Source organism: Limulus polyphemus, unplaced genomic scaffold, assembly GCF_000517525.1.
Source record: "Limulus polyphemus unplaced genomic scaffold, Limulus_polyphemus-2.1.2 Scaffold423, whole genome shotgun sequence".
In the NCBI taxonomy this organism is placed as follows: domain Eukaryota; kingdom Metazoa; phylum Arthropoda; class Merostomata; order Xiphosura; family Limulidae; genus Limulus; species Limulus polyphemus.
Genome location: NW_013666033.1, coordinates 457,790 through 465,942, shown reverse-complemented (window position 1 = coordinate 465,942; position 8,153 = coordinate 457,790). Strand labels below are relative to the sequence as shown.

General features: G+C 34.4%; 1 pseudogene; it reads right to left on the bottom strand.

Annotated features, from left to right (window-relative positions):
- LOC106458164 overlaps positions 1–8,153 on the bottom strand; it is an 88,972-nt pseudogene that overhangs the window by 54,486 nt on the left and 26,333 nt on the right.

Genomic DNA, 8,153 nt, shown 5'->3' with positions numbered 1-8,153 from the left:
GTGTGTGTGTGTGTGTGTGTGTGTGTGTGTGTGTGTATTAATTATAATGCCGATCAAATAAGGGAGAGAGAGAAAAAGAAAGATGAGAGACCTATCCTGTTAAAAAACAACTTTACTGGAGGTGTTAATTGTTAGAAAAATGCATTAATCGATGCATAAAAATAGAAACATCTAACATTTATGTAGACCAAAGCAGTGTAAGTCATTCTCAAGCCGACGAAGACTGTTTTTTTTAAGGCTTTTAACAATTATAAGTAATTGAAATTTTCAACATGCGCAAGTAGGCTAAGCGGCCAGGTCAGAGGTCTCTAGAGTAGGTATAGCCGTACCTAAATTTGAGCTGTTGACCAGAGGGAAAGCAACCAGCTAACAGAACCAGCCAACACAAGGAGTTTTCACCGACATTTTGAACCGAACAATGTAGTGGAATATCACTTTTATAACGCACCTCTATCTCGCACCCCTCTACTCTTCAATGCAAAGACCGACAAGCTAATTCTAGGCCACGCCCGGCCCCTGGTATTATATTGTTAATAACATATTTTCCACATACGCACAATTGGAGAATAGCCAGTAAATATTAAGTCAGTTGAGCAGAAGTAAAACCTACGACATAACACGTTTTCTTTCATTTTAAATACAGATTTCGAAATATACATCTCAATTACACCGCTGAAAGTTTGTTTTCGAATGTCTATGAAACCTACAATTTGACGTTTATGTTAGGATTTTTAATATTAGTGTTTATGCCGAAAGCTAGCGAAGCAATGGAATCAATATGCCTCAAGCTCGTGATAACAATCACGCTAAACTGAAGATGTTTATTCTCATTCCTCATAATTAATACATTACGTATTGCAAATATGAAGGGTGTAAAAATAATATTATGGGTGCACCTTTTGTCTGCTCCTACTTATCGTCAAGGGGGTCTTTCGTGCAGTACAAAATATCCTCAGCAGAGTTGGACTATGATGGCAGCCAAATCAATGTAAAAAGTAACTTACATGCAGTACAAAAAGACAGTTTCGGTATTAAACGCCAAAAGCTGGCGACGCAATAGAACATAATCCTAATATTTGTGATAAAAATCACGATACCTAACATTTTTAGTAAGCAATTGAAACTAAAGATGTACAGATAGCATTTCAGATCTTATAAAATCCATCGTTGGCCAGACCTTTCGTTCAATGTTTGGAACGCAAATAAAAAAAAAACAAAAAAAATGAAAAACAGTGTAACAAATTTAATCTTTATATGCTACCACGTGACCCTAGCTTTTCAAACTACTGAAACAATAATATTTGACAGGAAGTTTTCTTTTTGTCAAAGTTCCTTTTTTAAGGGTGGGAGTGCATGTTTGTAGCGTGCAAAATAAATACTGTCAGACAAAAGTTCCTTCTACCGCCGTGAAGTCCAATTTTAGTTAACATGACAAGTACTCTAAATATATTACGAATCACGATAAATCGATCTTCGAAACAAACAGTTACCTTAAAACGTTAAAATCTAATTATTTACAATTTCCATACAAACTGCTGGTTTTTCATCCAGTGGACGACAGAGTTTTGGGGTTGGTTGGCTTCTGTAAGAATATGGTTAACTTGATGTTTTTATTATCTGTAGTCTCTATGTGTCGCCATACTGTCAGATATTTCGATCGAATGTGTTAACTAACTTCATCTTTCCAATTAATTCTCTTCTCTTTATGCTCTTTCGGTATTAATAAACTGACTACAGCTTCGAATAATTCATAATTTGTTCTCTTGAATTGCAGTTTATGTTGAATATTGCGTAGTAATAACCATGTCCTGAAATTCAAGCAAAAGATTTACACAATGTTTTCTTTAGTTTTTAAATGATTTAAGGTACTAATAGTATCAAAGTTCACTATATAGTCAAGATCAACAGTAAATTGAAAAAAAGTCAATTTTATATACTGTGACTGAGTAAATATTTGATATTTCCATAACACGATATACAGATATCATTTATCACAGAAAGTAACAACCAATAAGCCCTTTTTAACAACGTCAGAAAGTGTGCTTCGATTTTTGCTTATCATAGAGTCGGTAAATTCTATACATAGAGATGACCAAGATACTCAATAGGCACAATACAAATATGCAAGCTGAAGTATGTTATACTGTAAAATGCATATTTGACTTTAATATTACTGCAGTCGGAAGTTATATATTCCTGACTGTTGGTATGCAGTTTATCATAATATCCTGGTCATGTCAGGATAGGCATCAATATAGTACAAGTAAGAGCCTAGTAAAGCAGAAACAAAAACCCGAGTTTGTAAATCTGAAAAAAAGAAGCATAAAAATGAAACCACGAGATTCAATAAACATTATCCGGAACCTAAAATATACTTGTACTACCTTCATTTACGGATAGGCTTGATATATTGATCGGGGCCCTGGATGACGGAAAGCATATTGGACACCTTCAGTGACGGATTTTTAAACACACTGCGCCATGTCCAAAGTTTCCCAAATAAAAATTATGATTTGTTATTTTAAAAAATAATTAGGAAGCGAACGAATTTCAAAAGTATTTAAATAGCCACCGTGTTAGTATTAAATTTACTGTTGAAAAACAAACTGAATCCGCTTTGCAATTTTTGAATACTAAAATAGTTAATTTAGAGAAATTGTTGGAAAGTAAGTGTTATCATAAAATCTACATTTACTGGATTATACTTTAATTTTGATAATTATTTATCCCTAGAAATTATGAAGAATTTCACACATTTTAATATAACAGGTTTATAAAATAGTTCTTTTCCTTGGTTTCATGAAGAGGTTGTAAATATAAAGAAATTCTTACAAAGAAATAGTTTTCCTCTTTATTTGATCGATAGCACTACTAATATGTACTTAGAAGATTTGTGCAATTCTGAGGTTAACAAACGTTATACAGCTAAACAATTTATTTTTTGCTGTATACCGACAAAACATGCTTTAGAATTGAATAGAAAGATTATAATTGTTTTAATTGTAAGATTTTACCCTGAAATTCAACTTTAAATTGTTTTTAAGCCGACATTTCTTTTGAACAGTTACTTTAAATGTAAAGACAGTGCTCCTAAAACGCAGCGCTCTGAATTCAGCTATATATATTTACACGCCCAAGATACAAGTATGGCTAAGTGGGCTCTACAATTCGTTGTAAAAAAGAACAAAATAAACATTTCTAGCTTTTGTTTACAATCTAACCTCAATTTTACGTGTAGATCGTACCGTAATACGTAAGACACTCGCTTCATATACGGTGGTGATGGCAACTGTTTGTGTGGATCAAAATTTGTTTTACTTATTAAAGATGCATTTACTAACGGTAGTAAATAAAATGAAGATAAATATATTCAAAGGTTAACTTACCATCTGAGGAAAATTTTTACCAAGCGAATATGATGCTAATACTAATATACTTTCTTATAAAGGTTTATTTATCAGTATGCGGAGTAATTTCAAACTCATGTTACCGTTTCTTTTTAACACCAAAGTTTTGTATTAAAAAATACGAATTAATTACTTTAAACCCTTTTTTTAATATAATCAATAATCTTATTATGATAATAAAATAACTTACCTATTTATTTTTTAGGTCTATACAATAAGATATATGTGGAAACTGCAGAATCTTCTTCCATTTTCTACTCCTTCCTTTGTTACTGTCAGCGCCACCTGCACATAGAAAAGTGTAAAAAATACTGGTCCAGCAGATTTGCAGTTTTTCGGTAATACACTGCGCGTCAAAGTTTGATCTCTCTTTATAGATCTTTTCAACCTTCAAATAATTTACGTCTTTAATGAAGTCTTTCATCTGAACATGGTTAATTTTGGAATAACAAAAATCATATTCCTCCATGGATACACTGCGCTTTATGATATGGATGCAAATGCAGGAAGAAAGAAAAGTTCAGTGTTTGCTTTTCTCATCACTAATCGAACTACAAATCACTATTTATCCATTTTATATGTAATCATATTTATAGTTAAGTGCTGTCCCTAACACTATTAGGAATAATCCTTACGATTGGAAAAACAAGGTTTTCGCCCAAAAAATTCAGTGGAAACTCTGGACGATATCAGACTACATAATGTTGGATTGTTTGTTTGTTTGTTTTGAATTTCGGGCAAAGCTACACAAGAGCTATCTGCGCTAGCCGTCCCTAATTTAGCAGTGTAAAGGGAAGGCAGCTAGTCGTCACCACCCACCGCCAACTCTTGGGCTACTCTTTTACCAACGAATACTGGGATTGACCGTCACATTATAACGCCCCCACGGATGAAAGAGCGAGAATGTTTGGTGGGACGGGGATTCGAACCCGCGACCCTCAGATTGCGAGTCGAGCGCCTTAACCACCTGGCCATGCCGGGCCCATAATGTTGGAAGGACACAAAAACATACGACAGGATGAAGACAAGCGTTGGCTCAATTTTGTTTCCCTTCTTGATTGAATCCTTCTCTTTATCAATTAGAACGACGACTGGATCTCTTCGAATTCTTGATATCATGTTAGTACTAGCTCTAAGTAAACTCTACCTTTCTCAATCCAAAACAAAAAAGTGATAGTACTTTAATTTTTAATTTAATTGTCCAAAAGATTTCCCTGACTGAGGCTATATATTTATTTATATTTTAAAGAGTGAAGCTGAAAACAAACTGCGTCGCACTTATAAAAAAATATATCCTCAAAACACTCTCCGCACTTCAGGACTATAAATGCGTTATAAAAGTGAAGACCAAATCCTAATATTCGAACATAGTAACCATGAGCTGGCGATGGGTGATGCTGACAAGCTGCCTTCCTTCTAATTTATCAGTTCGAATTTAGGTAAGGCTAACGCAAATAGCCCTTATGTAATTTATTTGCGAACTCTCGTAACAAAACAAACAAAAAATAGAACTAGGGAATGTGTATAGTGTACGTCCATCTAGTGACATAAGATAGAAATAATAAAGTTAATTCCAGCAGAAGCTTGCATAAAAGCACAGGAACCACGCAGGGTATGTAACTGAACGTATTATGTACGATAGTCGTTACTAATTCTTACAGTCCATATGTTTTTCATCACGCTATATAGTTATACAACTCTTTATTAATCATCTATCAAAATAACCCTCTTCTTTTTTTGGGGGGGGGAGAGAAGAGGGAGGATATCGAAAAGGTTGCATACGACGATGAAAGTCCTTTCTATACTGCAGTAATATGAAAAACTGGTATGATGTTGTGGACACACACGATGTGGTAGATTAATAAGTGGAAGAAAGTGCACGAAGACGGCATTCAGTTAATAACTGTAGATGAGAAATGTCGTCTGTATCTGCTTTTCAGGCCTACATTTTTTTACCAATTTCAACCAAACTTGATATAAACCCTTAAATACCCCAAGGGACCCCTAAGAAGCGTTCAGTGTTATTTGACTGATCTTTACCAAACTCCACACGTACTCTTAGAGCACACCAGAAGGGGCGTGGGGGGTTAGGGATTTCGCTACGTCACCCTCTTTCCCAATGTCCCTTCCTGGGGACACCTACGACTTCCTCGTTTGCTTGCTTGTTGGTTGGTTAAGCACAGAGCTACACAATGGGTTATCTGTGCTATACCTACCACGGGTATCGAAGGCCGGTTTTGCGTTATAAGCTAACAGACTTGCCGAGGGAATCCTTTGTTGAACAGATAGGTCAGCTAGTAGTTTAATTATTTTAACTTAAATATATATATACACACACAGACATTTTGTTCCTCGGCAAATAGTTCAATATGCGGATGAAAAAGAAATCACAACGATTTATTTTCAAATCGTTATTATACTCCTTACAAATACCTAAAACTTAACTTGTATGCTTTCTTTATTGTTTTAATAAAGGTATTTCAAACGTTTTTCCACTTCAAACTCACCGAAACAAGTAGCTCTTAGAAACGATCTTAGAGCTACTAACATAACATAAAAGGACAACAAAGAACTTTTTGGTTCACCTGGGCTGTCCTATCCACTAAACTAAACCAAATCCTTAAACAAAGAACTAAACAAAACCAAATTCAAAGCCAGTCCTTATCGTTCAAATACTTATCAAGCTTTTCTTTTAAACTCCTTAAAGTAACTCCATCCATCGCATCCGAAGGTAACCCGTTCCAAAGGCCAAACATTCTATTAGAAAAATAGATGGATCCTACAATGCCAAACTTTATATTGGTGTCCTTTAGTCTTATCATTCTCACCATTAAATATGAAAAAAGATGATGTATCAACACCATTAATTCCCTTCACAATCTTTAACACCTCAGTTAGATCACCTCTAACTCTTCTTTTATCACGGAAAAGCAAGTTTAAATAACTTATGCTCGTATAATAACCTTTCTATCCCAGGTATCATCTTAAGTAGTCCTCCTCTGAACCCTTTCCAACAATTCAATATCCTTTCTGAAGTAAAAAGCCCAAGACTGAACACGATATTCCAAATGTGGTCTAACCAATGACCTATACAATGACACTATAAACTATTTAGACTTGTATTATTTACAGAAACCAATATATTTTCCTTCCATAATACTGTTGAAGTTATTCCCATAAAAATTATACTCAGATTTCAAACTGTGATATTCCACATGCACAACCTTACATTTATTATTATTAAAAGATATCTGCCATTTATTCGCCCAACTCACCAAATAATTCCTCGCAGCCATCAACACCCAAAACTATAACCAATGATCACTTACACCCAGATGTTCCCCCACCTCTACCTTATCATCCATTTCTTTATTAGAAGTTAACAATAAATGATGGTCTGTAACAAACGCCAACTTTCTATCCTCATAACCACTAACAAAAAACCCAAATACGTTCAACCAACGTCACTGCTATTAGTCTTGATACCCTCAACTTCAAACACTTTATACAAATCCAGCATATATTCAAATAAAATGCGATTAAAATGTGGTATTGAGAATGCACTAAAAAGTTTCTCGAATAAACCAAAAAAACAAACACTTGCCTTACGTCTATTCTTTGATTGAGAAGTGACCTGCTGTTTCGAACTCGTCACAAGAAGACAAAAAAAAAAAAAGTCCTGAAAACGTTTTAAGTACGAAGTGAACAAAAAAGTAACAATTATACATAGTTTAGTAGAAGCAATACACGGATTTAACTTTTTATTTGCATATATGATAACTTACATCAAGTAATGATACGCTCACTTGTAAAAATATTTTATTTGGGCTGTTTGTTCCAACATTGTTTTATTTCCTTTAAGAGCTTTGTAGACTAAGCTTTTGATCGTAATATAAGCTGCGTGTTTCCACCATTTTCCTTGCATGTGACCTTTAAGACAAGACAAACTATGCGAGATAATCAGTACAATACGTGCAGTTCCGCAGGTTCTTTTGTAATTCCTTTATATGTGTTCTTGTTTAATATTCATGCATTTCCGAAGTTTCATTTGTTAATTTCTTTACGTAGCACCTTTAAGCTCTACAAATGGTTAACGTTTGAATGCAATTTCAACAAAATCAATATAACTACTTCACAGTTGCATTTAGTCTACAGAACGAGACCCGCACACTAAACACACAACTACATGTGAGACAGAAAGCAAGCATATGCACACACGGGTATCAATGTTGTCTGCAGACTTGAAGCTTTACGACCTCTATGATCTTGCTAGAAAGAAGAAAGCTACAGCAAAGTTTACTTCTTTTGTTACAGCGCTTGAATATTCTTACCTGCAAGATATGGCCATGCGTATCCAGCTTTCTATATAAACACAACTTATATTGAACCTAACCAGAAGACAACCGTGTCGTCTAGAGTTTGGGATCGAATATGTACGTTTCTTATATATTTTGAGTTCTTCCCTTAATCACAATGTCAATATCGGAGTTGTAGAGCAATATTAGTTATTTAACTCCCAAAGCTCGGTACTTTGCAAACTACTTTTTAAACCGTATTTCTACCAGTATATTAGTACAGACAAATAAAAAGTACAAATATTAGAATTGTATGACTCGATTGAAACTACATACACTTCACTGTTTGCGCACGTTATGGTACGAAGAAAACTACCTCTGCAAGAATATAATAATATTAGATAAATTATGCAGATACAAAGTGCTTCTGTGATAATGTTAGGATATAAGG